The sequence below is a fragment of the Brachycentrus maculatus genome, unplaced genomic scaffold (genome assembly GCF_059751285.1).
Source record: "Brachycentrus maculatus isolate JH-2025_06_01 unplaced genomic scaffold, ASM5975128v1 h1tg000153l, whole genome shotgun sequence".
NCBI classification, from domain to species: Eukaryota; Metazoa; Arthropoda; class Insecta; order Trichoptera; family Brachycentridae; genus Brachycentrus; species Brachycentrus maculatus.
In genome coordinates, this window is record NW_028280906.1 from 1691879 (window position 1) to 1712001 (window position 20123).

A 20123-nucleotide genomic window follows, 5' to 3' on the forward strand; every position below is an offset into this window, starting at 1 on the left:
ATATATATATATATATATATATATATATATATATATATATATATATATATATATATATATATATATATATATATATGTATATATATATAAACAATAAAATTCCAATCATCCAATTTGATTCAGAATTTCAGAAATATTTTTTTTACGTACTGCGATTCGCAAATTAAATCATTCGATAATAAAAATGGATGATGACAATGAACAGCTTTCTTTGACCGAGTTGTTCAGCAAGCAACGACTCTTTTTACAGTACGGACGTACATACTGTACTAATTTGCAGCACCGTTTGGTGGCAAACTAGGCATCGAAACACTGTCGTATATTTTCCAGGCCCATTTTCTCTACTAAAAAAGATTCATATCAACAAGGAGTATTTATATAGTATTTCTCTATCCACACACATATGGTGCATAAGGTGGAACGGTATTAACTTGAAAGGAATGTGACCAGTCCTGCGCTCCAGATTCTCATAGTGGAGGACATTACTGCTATGTGATATAAAATAAATGACAGGAAATTTATACTGCGAACGAAAAAATTTTTATAGGGCTAGGGGTAACATACCCATACTCTTATATGACACAAAAGCCAGCGGAAACATTTACGAAATCCTTGAGATATATTTGAGTCGTTTTCAATTCCAACTTATTGCATTCTAATAGTTGAATTGTATAGGTACATCGTATAATGCAACTCAAGCATTTCGCTTCATAATTTTACCTTGAGTGTGAGCTGACTATTTACTGTAATTATTACAAAACATTATAACTAGAAACGAATAAAACAAATCGATAGTGCAAAATGATATTTGGAGTACTCTAGGAGAAAGGAATAAGGAAAAATTCCAAGGACAAAAAATAATTACATGAGTAAAAAAGTGAATATTTTTATGCAAATCGTTATTGAAAAAAATCTATACCATGATAAGGTATGTTAACAAAGTAGGGATGATATCTTCAATGTACCTGAAATATTAAAACTTTACTATAAAGAATGGAGAGTGAATGCTAGGATCTGAGTGGATGGTGCACAGAAATCAGTTATACCGAATAAAAACCTGTCAGCGAAATGTAAACTGACAGTACACAGCGGAGCCCTGGTATCCTGGTAATGTATGAAAGTGAAGCATGAATTTGACAAAAGAAAGATGAAATTAGGCCGAATGCGGTTGAAATGCGATCTCTCACACGGATGTGAGGCAAAACGGTGTATTATACATAGATGCTCGGATGGTGAAATAAGGAAAGGATGTTAGGCTGAGATAAGCATTTACAATAATATTGAGGAAGGTGTGTTGAGATGGTTTGGACATGTGGAACTAAAGAGTGAATAAATAACAGTAAAAAATATTAATGACGCGAATATGGTTTAAAAAATGAGATGTGAGGAAGATCGAGAAAAACTTGGCATTATTCGAAAAACTTGGGCGTGGTGAGGCCAGGAGTCGAAATAATCGGCTGGTATTTATGAGAAAATGCACGAATGTGGAAGAGATTGTTGAACGAATGTTTACGGGAAGCGGTTAGTTAGTTATAACTTTTGTTTTTTTTTTAAAGTTTTCTTTTGTAAAATGATACTCTGTTAGACCGTTAGATACCATTGTAATATGTCGCCTCAAACGTTGTAGCTGTATCCTTCGCGCATGCAGCATCAATTCTTCAAGTCTGCGTCATCACATAATTTCAATTCTTTTCCAAATGTCAAAGTTCCCTGTGATAAGTCCCAAAAGTGATATGTTTCATTTTAAGTTAATTAAGTAGCATTTTTTATGGCCCACATTCGTTGAGCCTCACAATCACAATAAATATGCGATAAATGGGTTTGAATTTTGACCCAGACTATTTAAGAAACAAGGCAAATTGGCGAATCATCAGACGAAAATGTAAAATGCTTTCCTTTCCAACCAAGAAGAAGTTTAAAGGAAAGAGTTAGAGAATCATTTCTACTCTCTCCGTCATGTCATAAATAGTTTATGCGAATGCACCGCTTGTACTTTGTTAATAGGCAGTATAGGAAACCAGTCGACACTTGCATATTTTACTTTACATAAACTGAACAAGTTTTATAATTTATAAGTAAACAATTTCCAGTATCGAAGGTGCAACATTGTTGGGAAAAGTACTGGACAAATTGAGTGTTCATTACTACATCAACTTCAACTCAGATGAAGTTCAACCATTGATAACAAATTTGAATAAATTATTCAAGTTTAAATTTAGCATTGACAAAGATCAGTGTACAAACAGATCAGAAACTTCCATCGACGCAGTATTCTTGCGTTATTTAGAAAATATGCATTTTTAATTATTTGTATGATATTGCAGCTATAAAAAACCTTACGGTTTTGCTCAATGTAAGAGTATGAATCAATGGAAATAGATAAGCAAACAAACATTTCATCAAATTCAGAAAAAATCTTTAGTTAGATTTTACGTAACAGTTTTCTAATCTTGAAAAAATAAAATCGTCAAAAAATGTAAAGAGACCAAAATATTAAATCAACTGTTTCTGATTCACTTCTGAGAGTGGCAAGCATATGTATTTTTTAAATTTGATTTAATTGTAGGTATTCTATCTGCATCCGATGGTATACGAGATGCAGTATCCGGTCGAAAGTTGGCAAATTTACCATGAACTGCGAAGTGCTAATAATTCCAATCAAATAGAGGAAAAATAAAAATGTAATCAATCCCAATTATGTAGTAGTAATATAAAAGTTTTAGAACAGTAAGATAAGGAAATTTCCATTAATGTTGAGATTATATCGCTCACTCCTTTCAACAACGTCATATATAAAAAAAATATTTTTCAAGAGGTCATTTTTAATGTTTAAAAATAGAATAAAATGTATTAAAATAAATATCAAGCCATATATTGAACTTTTTACTGTGCAACGGATCTTTTTAGGTAAAATCTGAATATTTTTTCTCCATTTGAAAAATGTTTAGTATATATAAAAATAAATAATTAAACAATACCTTTTCTTCAAAATGCTAATACAACACTTTCTGCCGTTTAGCGGGTAATTATTAAGTTAAAAATATGCCGCTTTTGCTAGGATAAAGTATATTTTCTGGACATTCCGAAAACATGCATTAATGAAAATTGACAATTTTTGATATATGACGTTGATGAACACACAACGGGCGCAACCTTTTTTACTAGGATGTGTCAGTACGTCACGCCGGGTGGACGTAATAAATAAATGTATCTTATTTATACTTAAAATACATGTATGAAAAGACTATCAAATACATATATGTTCGATTAATTATATATAAATCACAAAAGAAAATACAAAATTACAAACAAATAGAAAAGAATTCCTGTCGAAACACGTATGGATGACTACGTACCTTTGTTGTTCGAAAATATGGGTCCCGCCCGTTCCAGGGCGCAACATATATATTTCAGGACGTATTCATATGTCATATGTTTACGTTTGACGTATTTATACGTCCCGCCTGGTTAACAGGTTATATTCAGGCACTCGTTTAATACTTATAACAAAAATATTTATTAGTTGTTTATTATTATTATACATTTATTTTGAGCACGTTTTAAGTGGTGTGCTCAGACTTTTTAATTAGGAAATCAAGAACAAATGCGCACTTAGGTAAAATTATGTGCAGTTAGCAGTGGTCTTCCGATATATGACACGTTTGTAAGTATGGCAACGTAGGCACTACTTTTCTTCCTATACAGAATGAACACCCTTGCGCGATTTTATCATAATTATGTTTCTTGTTCTTTGTCACAACAGCCAATAAATTACATTTTTTTAAATTGTACTCATTGTACTTTTAAAATTACGCATCTAATCAAATGTTTGCACGATTTTTGACATAAGTAACGATAACCATTTAAAGTTTTGTTTCTTCCTATTTTTTTTTCAGTCATGCTAATTTTAATCTGACACAAATATATGACACGTATGTAAGTATGGCAACGTAGGCACTATTTTTCTTCCTATACAGAATGAACACCCTTGCGCGATTTTATCATAATTATGTTTCTTGTTCTTTGTCACAACAGAATATGAATTACATTTTTTTAAATTGTACTCATTGCACTTTTAAAATTACGCATCTAATCAAATGTTTGCACGATTTTTGACATAAGTAACGATAACCATTTAAAGTTTTGTTTCTTCCTATTTTTTTTTCAGTCATGCTAATTTTAATCCGACACGAATATATGACACGTATGTAAGTATGGCAACGTAGGCACTACTTTTCTTCCTATACAGAATGAACACCCTTGCATGATTTTAGCACAATTATGTTTCTTGTTCTTTGTCACAACAGCCAATAAATTACATTTTTTTAAATTGTACTCATTGCACTTTTAAAATTATGCATCTAATCAAATGTTTGCACGATTTTTGACATGAGTAACGATAAGCATTTAAAGTTTTGTTTCTTCCTATTTTTTTTTCAGTCATGCTAATTTTAATCCGACACGAATATATGACACGTATGTAAGTATGGCAACGTAGGCACTATTTTTCTTCCTATACAGAATGAACACCCTTGCATGATTTTAGCACAATTATGTTTCTTGTTCTTTGTCACAACAGCCAATAAATTACATTTTTTTAAATTGTACTCATTGCACTTTTAAAATTACGCATCTAATCAAATGTTTGCACGATTTTTGACATGAGTAACGATAACCATTTAAAGTTTTGTTTCTTTTCAGTCATGCTAATTTTAATCTGACACGAATATATGACACGTATGTAAGTATGGCAACGTAGGCACTATTTTTCTTCCTATACAGAATGAACACCCTTGTTTCTACTTCTTTGTTCACAATAGCCAATAATTTAAATTTTTTAAAAATTGTACTCATTGCACTTTTAAAATTACGCATCTAATAAAATGTTTTGACAATTTTCGACATGAGTCACAACGATAATTATTTCAAAGTTTTGTTTCTTTCTATTTTTTTTCAGTCATGCTAACTTTAATCCCATGTCCCAAAATGTGTGACCGAAATTACTTATTGGGAATATTATATATGTGACATATGTACATATTTCACAATATGTTTAAACAATTTGAAAAAGTCATAATTAACAGCGTTGTTGTTAAAATAATTTTCAAAAAAGGAAACTCAAATTGTCGGTAAAATTATTTGTTATGATGCATTTTAATGAATGCATGAGGTGAGTAACGGAAATGTGAATTACTTCTGTCAGTTTTAATTTTCAAATGCAAATTGACAACTAGAGTCTCAATTATCTGAAAATTAGTTCTAATAAGTACATTAGCTGATGTATGTGTTTATATGTATATTTATACTTTAGTAAGGTAGAGGAAATGTAATGAAGAAAGTATGGGCACATAGGAAGTAGAAAAGCTGAACATAATGTAAACTAGGCGATCGCCATGGATCTTCCTCGAAAGATATCTAGAGGAAGACCAAAAAATTCATGGATAAGACAGAAAGATTCGACGATTTGAAAGCACGACCTAGGTGACGTTGTATATGATAGAAGGACCTACAGCCTGAGGACGAGGAGAGCTAACCCTAGCAGTCGATAAGTTAAGATGGAGCAAGGAAGAAGATTGAACCATATCCGCTCCTTAGTTGGGATATATGGAGTCCACAAACTGTCTCCAGGCTTTTCTGTCAGCTGCCAGCTCCTTTGCATCCTCCCAAGTTAGATCTTACGAGAACTGCCGACGAATTGTCAGCAGTGGTCATCCTGGGCGGCGTAAACCTGATGCCGTGTAAAAGAGGCAAGCTTGATTAAAGCTCTCAGGAGGCATGCGGAGTACATGGCCAAGCCAACTGAATCGCCTTTTCTTGACCACAGTTTTGACCAAGATTTGCTGCTTGGTACGCCTTATCTCTTCATTCCTCACAAAGTCAAATCACCGCACGCCTAAAATTCTCCGCAGACACTTATTCTCAAATTACAGTACACGGCTGCTCTGGGCACTTGTAAGGTGCCATGTTTCACAGCCGTATAAGAGAACAGGAGTAATGCAGGTATTGTATGGGCATTTGGTATTCACCGAGTACCTATAAATTCGATCTCCAGACAGCCTTCATACTGTTAAATGCGGACCCTGCGAGTCCAGATCGCACTCCCAGTTCCTTTTGATGGCTGCCATTTTCCCAAGTAATTAAAACTCCCGACCCTTTCGATGTGCTGGTTACACAACATCAAGAGTTGTTCGGCATCTAAGCATGAGCTGTTGCACAACACATGGGTTTTTTCCTACATTTATTGTAAGCCCCATGTGGGTAGAGTACCTACCTATTTACCCTGTCGATGATTAATTGAAGACCCGCGACGGAGTCATCAATTATAACAGCATCATCTGCGTAGTGAATGTGGTATTAAATAAAAGTGATACACCTAATATTGTCATAATATAATATATAATCGTCATACAAAAGAGGGTATCTGGTAACGCACATCACAAATGCATCTAATGTAATAAACAGGTATTTTATGTATGTATATATATATATATATATATATATATATATATATATATATATATATATATATATATATATATATATATATATATATATATATATATATATATATATATATATATATTTGTCACAAGCTCATCTTTATGTTGTTACAATTTACTCTTTTTTTTAAAGATAAATGACTTCATCAAATAAAATATAAATTGTCAATATACCATAGACATTGTGATTGCGATTGAATATACATCTTGCATATCGCTTCATGTTACTTTCAGGAATGATTGTGCTCCATACTTAGTTGTATTTAATACTTGCGGTATTTAAAAATTGCGGAAAACGTTGAACTTTTTGAACAAAGCATCGAAATCGAGTTCCTTGGTGATCTGTGAATTTATTATGAAATGTAACGCGTCGACCGACGCCTTTGCGCTTGCGTCGTCATTCGCGTCGTTCTCGCTCCGAGCATATAAAGGCCCGTGTCGCCGAATCGCGCCAGTTCCCTGCCTGCTCTTGCGGAGGTTAACGCCGTGTGCCCTTTGTTAGTGTCGTCTCTACCTTCGCCCATTTTCCCAAGCGGTCCATCTGTCATTTTCACGGTCGCATTTGCTCGAGCGAATCTCTCGTTGAGCAGAGCTCGGCCAGTTCCAGAGGTGAGTCCCGCTTTGTCATCCTTTTGTGTCGGTGTTTTTCTTTGTTTCTCTTTTAGAAAAATGCGACTTTCAGAAAACTTCAATGAGCTCCTTTCTTCTTTGCGTTCACTTTGAGCGAGCGCTGTTTATTTATTATTTTCTTATTATATTTAAATTGTTATATTATTTCTTAACAGAAAACTAATTTTTGTCCATTTATTTCATAATGTAAATGTTTACTATCATTCCTGTTAAGTTAACTCGTCCTGAGAGTATTGTTGATTTTCGTTCGGAAGAATCGATTACTCGGTTTGGGTACACTCAAATCACACATTGCCAGAAGGATTTTGAGTGGATTATCAGCTGATTGCTACCAAACTGATGAGTGATTACTCATAAACTTTGCCAGTATTCATTTAAAGAAACGTTTTTACTTATTCATAATTGGAGAATGGGGAGGTAAATCTTTGTCTCATTTCTCCGAGGTAACATAAAAAAAGCATTATAGGAATAGAATGTTCTACGTTTTAAAAGCACAATTAACGAACTCGTTGTTCTTGATAAAACATGTTAATTTAAATTATACAAGTAGTTTAAATTCCTTAATCTTATATGATTTGAATGTACGGCGTAAACTTTTGTTGGTTTAGTAAGAAACAGTAACTTTACCGCACTTATTATTAATATTATTAATTATTTAATTGAATTTCTTTAGTATTCATTCGGAATTGTTTTCATAGAATATTTGTATTCTCAATGATACTGTCCAATGGATATTCTTTCCAATAAATGGTTTCGTCGTTCGTTTGTCATTTTTGTGATGAAGCACAATAAATTATGGTATCTTGTAATTATTTACCACCTGAAGATTACCAAAACAACGAATCATTCAAAGAAATAGCTAATTTTGAAAATAGCTTATTATGGCAAGTTTAAAACAGTATAAAGGTAAAATAATATTAAAATAACTGATTGATGGGCTGTTTGTGTATCTTATTTGGGTATTAAACAGAAACTAATATAGATAAACGTATTGCAAATATTGTAACTGATTATTGAAGCTTTCTCTTTGTTTGTTTAAATGATCATGGAAATGTTTCACACAATAAGTGATAAAATTCTGTCTGATTGTAAATATCAACATAAATAAAAGTTTATTTTAGGTTGATAATGTTATAATATCAGAGTGGGACCAACGATGCACATATAATAAATTTGTAAGCAAAGTAGGACAACTCTGTTGACAATAGCTTTAAACGATCATTGTGATTATTTAGTGATGGAATTTATCAAAATGTTAGACATTGGTCTGTCATTTAGGTATAACTTTCACAATTAATGATAATTTTATTTAATATAGAATATTTTGTAAATTATAAAGTTTTAATCCAATGTTGTGCTACAATTGTTTTAGTAATAATTATATGCAGGGTTTTTTCCCATGTAACGCGATGGAACAGCGTTCCGGCACCTTTTTTCACGGATAAATATATATTTTTTTAAATTTCAAAAAAAAATTGACGAAGCATTGTTTGTGCTTACGTAATTACAATCTATATTATTCATGAAAATGATAAAATATGGTAATAAATAATGGTATTTGAATATGTTTTATATTAAATTGAATACTTTTTTCTTGGTAAACATGACGTGGCTTGACGTGAAGTGAGTTCCGGGACCATTTTTGTTTGAAAAATCTCTGATTTTTTGTTATATTTTGGTATTTTGAATATTTTGAAAAGAATTTTCACATTTGATGTGATTTACAGTCGTTTCTCAAAAAGTGTTTTTCATGAATATCCCAGAAACTCCCTTTCTGGATAAATCAATTTTTGCGTCTTTACTAATACTGTAATATTTTAGATAGCTGAAATCCCGGGCAAACCTCAAATTCTCCTTGTATTTTACAATCTTTTCGACTTCATATTTCATTTAATTCCTACCTATGGTAAACTTAGCATAACATAAAATGGAGGATTGCATCCTGCCTTCGTCATAGAAATACTGTGGTGTTTTTCCACCTTTAGGTCACTCTCAATACGATTCACGTTATTAGGAAATAAATCGTATCGTTACTTTATTATTTACTTTAACTTCTGAACAATAATGAAATCCTAAAATATATATTTTTTATTATTATGAAAAAAAAAATATCCATCAAATGTCTCTGAACAATACATGGGGTTTGTTTTCATATATATTGAGGTTATTTATCACTCTTATGTAACGATCGTGCAGGTACCATTACAACACCCCTTAATTACTTAAAATGCATCATGGGGTCCGAAACATTGATGGGTTAATAAAGTTATCACGATTTTTTAATCAACAAAGATAAATCTGTCCCTTATGAACACACTATGGCGCATAAGGCACTGCGTTGTTTTGATTTAGTGTTAAACTCACAGTTTATTATTTAATGGCAAACCTATGAGCGGGATTTAATGTGTTTTATATGTATGTTTTATGTACATACAAAAAAACTAACTAACTAACCATCATGTGCCGTTTCTTCACAGTGGTAGGCAGGGAGAATAGAACGCCACACCAATCTGTCTTTGCAAACAATCTTCGCTTCTTAGACATTCACTCATGTTTTCATACATATCCGCCGATTATTCCTACTCTTGAAGTGACAAAAAAACAATTTGAAATACTTGACCGTTTTCAAATTTTCTTCGCTATTCCTTTGCTTCTATTACTTCATGATTTTGACCCACTTGTTTGAAACGATCTGGAAATTTGCAACCTTTTGTATTATTGCTAGAATCATCACTAAAAATTGAAGTCGCGGTCAAAATTACGTTTTGTCGGCTTTGTTCCAGAAATTGTTACTACTGAATCGATAAAAGTTAAGGAAGTTAAAATACTCATACGCCACAAAGTTTAATATTTAGTAATTTCACAATTTTATTGATTCAAGCATGATAATTTTCAAATGTTTTTTTAAAAAGTTGTTACATTATTTTTTTTCGTTTTTATTTATTTCTATATCTATATTCTTATCCTTATTCGTAACTTTGATTTGATTGTTGATAATGTTGTATTATTTTTCGATGATCGTTATATCGAAAAGTCCTTTGTATAATATTCTATGTTACGTAAAGAAATATTAAGTTTGATGACTTACATAACTTTTATACGTTTATAACTATTAAGTATGTATCTAAGTGTATCATTCGTTTAATTACATTGGTTTATTGATGAGCCTTTTATGCTGATTGAAAAGGTTTTCCGTGTTATTCTAATAGAGACAACTTAATAACAAAAAAACTTACTTATGATACTGCAGGAACAAAACAACGAGGGTGGTAAGCAGACTTATTGTTATAATTATATAGCAGGGAATTAATTTTACAGCTTGTACATAAAAAAATAAAAGTTTAGTTGCACATATTTAAAAAAAAGTTAGATTGACAATAATAAAAGCCAAAAAAATAATTCCACATATACTCGTATGTTATGAATACTGTTGTATGTTAAGATGTATGTGTGTGTGTGTGTGTGTGTGAGTGTATGTGTGTGTATGTGTGTGTATATGTGTGTGTATGTTTGTGTATGTGTGTTTATGTGTGTGTATGTCTGTGTATGTGTGTGTATGTGTGTGTATGTGTGTGTGTGCGTATTTGGGTATGTGTGTTTATGTGTGTGTATGTGCGTGTATGTGCGTGTACGTTTGTGTGTATATATATATATATATATATATATGTGTATGTGTGTGTATGTGCATGTGTGTGTGTATGTGTGTTTATGTGTGTGTATGTGTGTGTATGTGTATGTGTGTGTATGTGTGTGTGTGTGTGTGTGTGTGCGTGTGTGTATATATGTGTATATATGTGTATGTATGTTTTAGTATGTCCGTGTATGTGTGAGTATGGGTGTCAATGTGTATGCATGTGTGTGAATGCTTGTGTTTGTGTATATGTGTGAATGTTTGTGTGTGTGTATGTGTGTGTGTGTGTGTGTGTGTGTGTGTGTAGGTGGGAGTAAAAGGGTAAAGGTATGGTATAAAATGGAATTCGCAGGAAGAATGAGAGAAGCTCATGAGCTTTACAAATTTTTTTTTTATATATTTCTAGTTATAAATTTTGCAGTATTAACATATGTATATGAATGTTCAAGTCTGATTTCGTAAAAGCCCACTATAGACACATTACTTAAATAAATAAAATAAAATAATTTATATATAATATAAACATTTATATTTTTTTAATCTATAAATTAATATCGTCCAAAAGTTAGTGTTTTACTTTTCAATTTTGAAGGGTACACTCGTATATATTTTCATAGTCTCAGTGTTGTGTGTTTTTGGGCTTGCTACCTTTTACCTAATTATTTTTTTCTTATTCTAAAATTGGTCTCATTTAACCTTATTTAAAACCTTGAAAAAGAATACATTTACTAAATTAATCCATCAACGTATAATAAATTATTATTCCTATGGCTATCGTAAAATTATTCTTTTTTTTGTTGACGTTGAATATTTTTACTACTTAGAATCTTTTCCTGGCATGAATAATAATAAATTGAATCACGGAAATTACACTTTAAGGAAGACAATTGCAAAAAATCATATTAAAATACAAACACACCACTTTCGTCTATTTTAAAAGACAAATAATATATTTTGTATATTAAAAGCATTGATAACTGTTCACTTTGAGTAATACCCTTTTTATAAACACGTACTCGTGACAACCGTTTCGTCTTCTTTCTCTCTTTAAAATTTTTATTTTTATACAAATGTCAGATCATGATATTTTTATTTTAATGTCCTGATGATTTAGTCACGAATATGTGTTTTAAAAAATGTTATTACACAAAGTGAGCAATGGATGATAAAGAGAGTGACAAATAATTTGTTTGTATTTGATATGTGTATTTCACTTTACTAAAAAAAGGATTAAGTATTCTTCTTCCTCTAACCTTCAATGCTGGATGTATGGCTTTTCCCCTTCTTTCCATTTCCTACCTTTGATTGCTGCTTGCATCCAGTTTTTATCTTATTCGCTTTGAATAATAAAATAAAGTTTGTTTTACGGCCCGGTAGGAAAGCTCATTTCTAAAATCTGACCCGGCTACTGAAAATGTTGGCCACCCATGCTGTAAAGTGTAATTGTGAATTTATTTATTTGTAAATTAAAAATGTCATAATTATTAAACATAATTACTTTATAAAAATACATTATCAACCTTTTTTTCTTCCTTTAATAAGAATAAGACATTTTATAATAATATTCTATACATCTTTATTCGATTATGTTTTGTGCTGACATTTCTTGGTGGAACTGGATTTTATATAATAAAATAACAACTTTATTGTTTTTCAAACATATATTTTATTTGACCAGTGACTGAGTTATGACGTTCTTGTTTGTTGCTCTATGTATCTACAGTCCTTCCTTCCACATGTATATCGAAACCATCTCAAAACCCTTTTTTAATTTTATCGATAATGCTCATCTCAGCTATGCGTTCTTCATTTATTTCACCATTCGAACATCTATCGTATATCGTTTTGCCGCACATTCGTCTGAGAGATCGCATTTTGACTGCATTCAGTATATTTTCATATATCTTTTGCTAAACTCATTAATCTCTTTTGCCATCAACATCAGTGTTAGAACCAGGACTCCGTTGTGTTTTGCCTGTTTAGCTTTCGGTGATAGGTGTTATTTGATAAAATGATTTGAGCGCAACATTCACTCTCTTCCCAGCATTCGATGTCATTTCAGACTAAGATTTTATAAACGTATTAGGTCCGTTTTAAAAAAAAAACACCGGCACAATTTTATAAGTTAGTTAATGAATCACAGCCAAAACGTGCTGTACGTATATGACACACACACACACACACACACATACCTTATTTCTCAGTTACCACACATTTAAAATTTGATGAATATCTTCTTCTTCCTGGCTACATCCCAGCTTATTGTCCTTGTAGACTGCTGGGGTCAGCTCTCCTCGTCCTCAGGTTATAATATGTCCTTCTGTCCTGGATAACGTCACCTAGGCCATGCCTTTGAATCATGTTCTCTTTCTGCTTCACCCATGAATTTCTCAGTCTTCCTCTAGACAACTTTCGAGGAAGATCTATTTATATTGCCTGGTTAACTACATGTTCTGGCTCTCTGCGTCCTGTATGCCCATACCATCTCAATTGTCTTTCTTCTACCTTCCTATTAAAGCCTGTTACGCCCAGGCTTCCCATTTGATGAATATCTCTTACGTTTAAATACATGACTGCAGTTCGCTTCACAAAGTGATTATATATTATGTTAACTAACTATAAGTTATGTGATGCAATAATTATTACACACAGAACGGTATTCAGCAAGGTCATTTCATTTATTGTTATCGTGTGAAACACATTACACGTTATCTTTTAATTGACAATTAAGTGTCAATGTCAACCATTAATTTCCGTAAAATAAGAATTACACTAAGTCCCCCATAACGTTTAGTTAGGTTCCGCGTTATCGGGGGAGCTTTATAGGGGGAAAAGAGTTATCAAATTGTTTTTATTTTCACCAACGAGAATGACTTGACCGAATTTACGAACCTACTGCGTTATACGGGGACTATTATTTTAGGAAAAAACTGGTGCAAACGTTATAGGGGAAAACCTTAAAAGAATTTACGAATGAAAACAAGCATAAATATGATATTTTCTTTTAACATACAAAATATATGAGACATACAAAATATATTTATTTTAAGGCCTAGCATTCGTTAGGTCACATTCATTCCACCGGAGACCACAGGAGAGGTCACTTGTCTGCTCACGCCCGATTAAAAAAAATGTACATAAATTGAATATTTTTTGTTTTTTTTTTTTAAGTATTTAGAAAAATATATAGATTTGCTGTATATATTTTTCTAAAGATCTTTTCTTTTGAAGTAAAACTTATTTTTTCAATTCAAAAATGGTGTTTTTAGAAAAAAATCAATTACGTATTATGTTATTTAGATTTAAAGAAAATGATGTTGGGAAATAACGAATGCTGGGCGTTAACAATGCCTTAATCCATAGTCTTAAATTCAGAACTAATGGGCAAAGATTTGGATATACTCAAATCACTAATAGTACCTAAAGATAATTTATTTTTAATTAGTAAACAATGCCGTCCGCCTCCGCAGTGTAATGGTCAGCACGCTCGGCTACCGTTCTGGAGGTCCCGGGTTCGATTCCCAGGGGGGTCAAATAAATAAAAGTGGTTTTTTCACTCTAATATTTATTCAATATTACCCTGGACTGGTACCTGAAGCGGAGGGCTGATTACCTTTCCTTCATGTGTAAACGATCAAGATAACACTGCGTTTATATGAAGCAGTACCCTATGCCCCATTGGGTTGCGGATAAGGGTATTCTATTATATATATAATTATTTGATGCAGTGCCCTATGCACCATTGGGATGCGGATAGGGGTTTGAATGAATGAATGAAATATATATTGTTAGGAAAGAAAAACGATATTTTCTACTCATTCTAGATTCTATCGTAAAATAAATGAAACAGCACCAAATTATAGCACCTACTATCGTGAACGATACGCAATTCCACATTTAGGGTAAACACAAATAAACTGGGTTAGTAAACATTGATTACTTTCGTGATGTTGGACTGTAATATATCGCTCACTCCTTTCAAGAACGTCATAAATCAAAAAACTTGATTTTTCAGGAGAACGTTTTTTAAGTATAAAAATATAATACAATATATTAAAAATAAATATCAAGCAACTTACTGAACTTTTTACTGTGCAACAGATCTTTTCAAGTAAAACCTGAAGGTTTTTTCTCCATTTGAAAAATATTTAGTTCATTTAAAAAAATAATTAAGCAATACCTTTTCTTTAAAATGCAAAAACAACACTTTCTGCCCTGTAGTGGGTAAATATTAAGTTAAAATTATGCCGCTTCTGCTGGGATATAGTACATTTTTGGGCATTCCGAAAATATGCACAACTGAAAATTGTCGATTTTTGATTTATGACGTTCTTGAAAGGAGTGAGCGATATACCAACTGGTAAAGCTCATATTGAATGTTCTAGTATGACAATGGGTGGATATTATTGCCAAATTAAAACAAGTGTGGCAGGATGTAACCAATGTAGTATCATTGATTGAAAGATTGCATAATGTGTTCGTACGTACACTCTTCTAGCAACATAATTCAAATGATGTAGCCGATCGTAGCTCAGTTTAAAACAAACCTATAATCTTCCATTTAAACAAATATGACATATGCTGATTAAACCAATACATATGGATTTCCAGATAAACCCTTTCAATGCTCGAAGGTATTTACATATATGGCCGTACCCAGCAGGCCTTGATTTATTCAACAAAAGTAAATCCTGAAAAAGTTAATTTTTTAATGGTAAAGGATGTTAGATGTTAGATATTATGAAAAAGGTAATGTATAAAAATGACCCTTTTCAGGTTTTTTGAGTGTGTTTAAAAATTGATCATTTTGAGTGCGTTTAAAAATTGGTTCATATATCGTAGTCGTACAGGTGAAAGTGACCAACTAAGAAAACGTAAAATGTTGAGAAGGGCCATTTAGGTCACTTTTGCTTGGCAAGAAAATAAACATCATTGCAGTTAGTAATTTTTAACAAGTCAATATATGACACTTCCATTTTTAAAATCCTTTGGGATTTTTTTCAGGGCAATATAAAGCTAGTAAGACATCAAATAGTCAATTATCACGTTTTTGTAAAAAATGCACTTGGTCACTTTCTCCTGTATGACTGATATATAGAACTTCCAAGAATTTGAGTAGTGTGGTTATCAATAATGGGTAGGATTGGTGAATGTTACACGTGTGTAAAGTGATCACTTAAACCAGTCTATGACGGTCGTTATCCCCGTATATGCCAAGACTTACCCATATTCTTGTTCATCTGTGTTGGAATATCAAAAAATAATAAAAAAAACCCTAATTGGAGATAATCCAGATATGTGATCAAGTATTTGGACACGCTTTAAATGTAATTTTATTGTCGATTGACTTGTTTTTGTGTTAATATCTTATCACGCGGGTGGAAGGAGGAACAAAAGTAGGTTGTACACAGCTAGCTTAGCTTGTTGCTGTTTACAATTACGAGTAGGTTGCACTGCCTAACTTGGCCTACATTTGAAATTGGATTGATTTTATAGATGCATTCTCGATTGACATGCTCTTCTGTTAATATCTTATTACGCGGGTAGGTTGGCATTGGTCGAACAATGAGTCATGCATTGTGGCTACAATAAACACACGCTGTTCCTTTCATCCGCTCGATCACTACGTAATTTGAAAATTGCGACCGGCACGCAATGTCGCGGTCGGAAATGCAGTAAATCGAACGATTTGACCGATGATCTTGACGAACGGCCAACATTACTTAGCCAATGCAATTTGCAAGTTTTCAGAAAATTTTTTCGTAATATCCACATCAAATACGATTGAATGCCTTAATGATAGATAAACTTGAGACAAGGATTTTTTTTTACAATTTATATTTGAAGCACTAACTTTGTGATTTTCCATTTCATAATTAAAATGTAACATTGTTTTAAAATCACTCTAAATATGTTATTATTATTTAAACAAAAAATGTGAAATATATTTTAGTTTTTTCGCTTCGTTCGCGTGCCATGCAAAATCGTCCCGCGTGACACCTATGGCACGCTTGCCATAAGTTTACCATCCTTGCTATATGCAATATGTTATCAAGTAAATACTGAGAGTTATCGCTGAATTCATGAGACATAATTTGTATTATGTTTTCAATATTGTGTTGTTTACGATGATTTAACCATTTTGTATGTATGTTATACGCAAACAAAATGAATAGCACTGTTTTCAATGTTAAATTCAAATGAATTAATTCGCAACAAAAGCATAGCACTTCGGTGTAGCAAGCATCTAACGTAAACATGTTTGATTCAAAATTATATTTCGTGGAAGGAAAATGTCGTTAAGAGTTTTAAGCGATGTTTACAGTAAGTACTGTAAAACTTCGATATAACGGACTAATTGAGGAGGTTTAACGTGAATCAAAACTTTTAAAAATATACGAAATCTATTTTTAGATATAAATAAATAATACAAAACACAAAAAATCTATTTATTGTCTTCGGATACTCGTTATAAAGTGACGTTGCTTTTTGATATCGACGCGCTTGTTTCGGTAATCTTGCTTTGGAAAAGGAATCAAGTTTGTTTATACTTAAGACGTTTCGAGACATAATATGTGATTATCATGGCCTATAAAAATTGTTTACAGGCGACACTTGAATTTAAGCATGTATAATATTAACAGAACGTTTTGCATTTGACTGGATTTTTCATCCGTTATTTCTGAAGTTCGTTTAATCTCTCTCTCTCTCTCTCTAACCCACATCCGCACCCCAATGGTGCATAGGGCACTGCATCATATAAACTGCATCATATATCTTGATCGTAAACACATGGAGGAAAGGTGATTAGCCCTCCGCTTCAGGTACCAGTCCAGGGTAATAATAAATAAAAATTAGAGTGAAAAAATCACTTATATTTATTTGACCCCCCTGGGAATCGAACCCGGGACCTCCATAACGGTAGCCGAGCGTTCTGACCATTATTATACGGAGGTGACGTTTTTTCATTTAATAGATGACCGTCATATCGAGGTTTTACTGTAATCTTGTTCATGAATTAACGCGATTTTCATGTAGTATCTATAAAAATCTTCATTTTTCCAGACCATAACTCTTCCGATGGGAAAATTATTCAACAGTAGGAAGAAATGCTTAACTTATTCATAGCCGTTTCAATTTGTTTGGATTGTAGATTAAAGTATTTATAAAGCCGTGTTTATTTTTGTATTCCGGTATCATTCAGTCATTTAGCTGAGCCCAAAATAAACTCCGTCGCGTAGACCGTTATTAAGTATTTCTGTTTGGCGTTTAATCCAATTATTTAATGTCCACTTATTTTGCAAACGAGGGCCATAACATATGGTAAAGTAATATTTTTAAAACTAGCTGTGTTAGGCTACGCGTTGCTGTGACTCAGTCTGGTGAAATCAAAGAAAATAGAAAGACGTTTCAACGCAATGTGAAGCATACTTATGTAAAAACGTCTTTCTATTTTCTTACACTTGTGAAGCAACTATAATATTGTATAATATTTAAAGTCTGTGTGACAATTTGAAATCATATTGACGGCAGGTGTCAAGAAACACGCTGTCCGTCATGAGCAATGTTTAAAATTACTTGTGATGCTGTTACATTCAATAGATGCCGCTGCTATTGAGGTAAAAATACTGTATTTTTGTTATCGGTCCTAGGTAAAAAAAAACACCTTACACGTATATAAAATCAAGCGATTGTTGAAGAATAACTTTAGGAGATGTTGAACTAACAAACGTTTTATTTAAATTTATATAGATTAGTACCTGTAATTTAAAAATTTCCTTAGGGATCTTGGGAAAATATATATGACAACCCTACACCAAGAAAATTAAGTATATGATGTAGTTTGGTTTACTTTGCTTTAAATTTTATTTTATTTTATTTTCTATTGTTTTATTTGAAACAAATTTAAAGTATCACTATCTGAATATGTAAATGATTTTGCTATGATTCCTCTATTTTGAAACATTAATTGATAAATATAATTAATTGTTCTTTCTTAATCGAAAAAGATCATGATTTTTATCATCAGTAAGGAATATAATTTTCCGAACCAAAGTTGAATGCTAATATTTAAATAATTGTTGTATTTTCTGTAGGTTAGTCACCTGAATGGAAAAGTGGGTAGTGTAGCAAATTTCTAAAGGTTGCCCAAAGGTAAAAATAAATACCTTATAAGTACATAATTTATTTTTATTTATGATAACATAATTTAAAAAATTGCTTCTAAATTTGGTTTCGTAAATGTGGTATAAGGGATTTAAAATTGCCCAACTATAGATTTAAAAATTTAAATTCACTAAATATTTTAAAACATGAAATGTTTTTCTTTATATTTACATCATAAATTAATCACGCTATAAGTCTTTATTTATTTTTCTAAAAAATGATATATGTTTTGTATGGTGTTTTTATACTGAATTGTGCGTCATGACTTGGCGCAGTAGTTTACGTTTTGACGGTCACCTTTAAATGCTGAAAAGTAATGATTTCATTCTTTGCCAAAAAATTAATATGAATAAACTTAAATGAGATTATTATTTTATAATGCATCATTTAATACTCCCTTTAAATATGAAGATGAGTACGGACCTGTGAGTGATTATTTGCATCATGTTTAACACCGAACCTTCGAGATGAAGTCTCTCCAATCCATAACGTGAGACCGAGTAAGAAATACCGACATCCGGAGCATGTGTAAGACGGAGGATACCGTGAGGTGGGGACGACAACGAAGGCGATACTGGAATGATCATGTAAACAAAATGTCCGATTCAAGGAATCCCTGAAGGACGCAGACCCCCAGGCAGACCTCCAAAAAGGTGGAAAGACAGCTGGGAGTCAACATCCTAAGAGCTACAAGCGGAGGCACAAACAGATCCTTAGGATCTAGAAAAAGAAGAAGAAAAAGGTGTTTAACAAATCGTTACAAAGCGTGTACTTCCTTCATATGTGACAGGATTTAAACTAGACAAGAAAATGACAAAAAACAAGGTGTTTATAAGCAGGCAAATGAATGTAGTCATTAATTGTTCAAATTTAAAATCTTACTTAAAAGGTTATATTCACATAAACTAAAATGAACTCACTGAAAGTTTTGAAGCTGAAAACTTATCGAATTGTGTAATTGGGTCTTCAATATTTATTTGATTGAAAAATTATGATATCACGTGTAACGAGATTTCAAAAATACATTTTTCCATATTAAATCATATTGGAGATTTTACGGAACGATTTGATTAAATTCAAAGTATTTTAAAGATTAATAGTAGAGATTATTTTCATTACTAAATTTTCTTTTATTTCATGATTACTGTTTTAAGCTATGCTTTAGATATCCAATATAACTGTACTTTATTTATTTA

General features: G+C 32.0%; 1 protein-coding gene across 1 annotated transcript in view; it reads left to right on the plus strand.

Moving 5' to 3' along the window:
- The first annotated feature begins 6953 nt into the window (after positions 1–6953).
- Positions 6954–20123, plus strand: part of Gs2 (glutamine synthetase 2) — a 28169-nt gene continuing 14999 nt past the window's right edge. The window contains exon 1 of the mRNA XM_088261378.1: positions 6954–7109. The gene's annotated coding sequence lies outside the window, so the exon portion shown is untranslated. The remainder of the gene's footprint in view (positions 7110–20123) is intronic.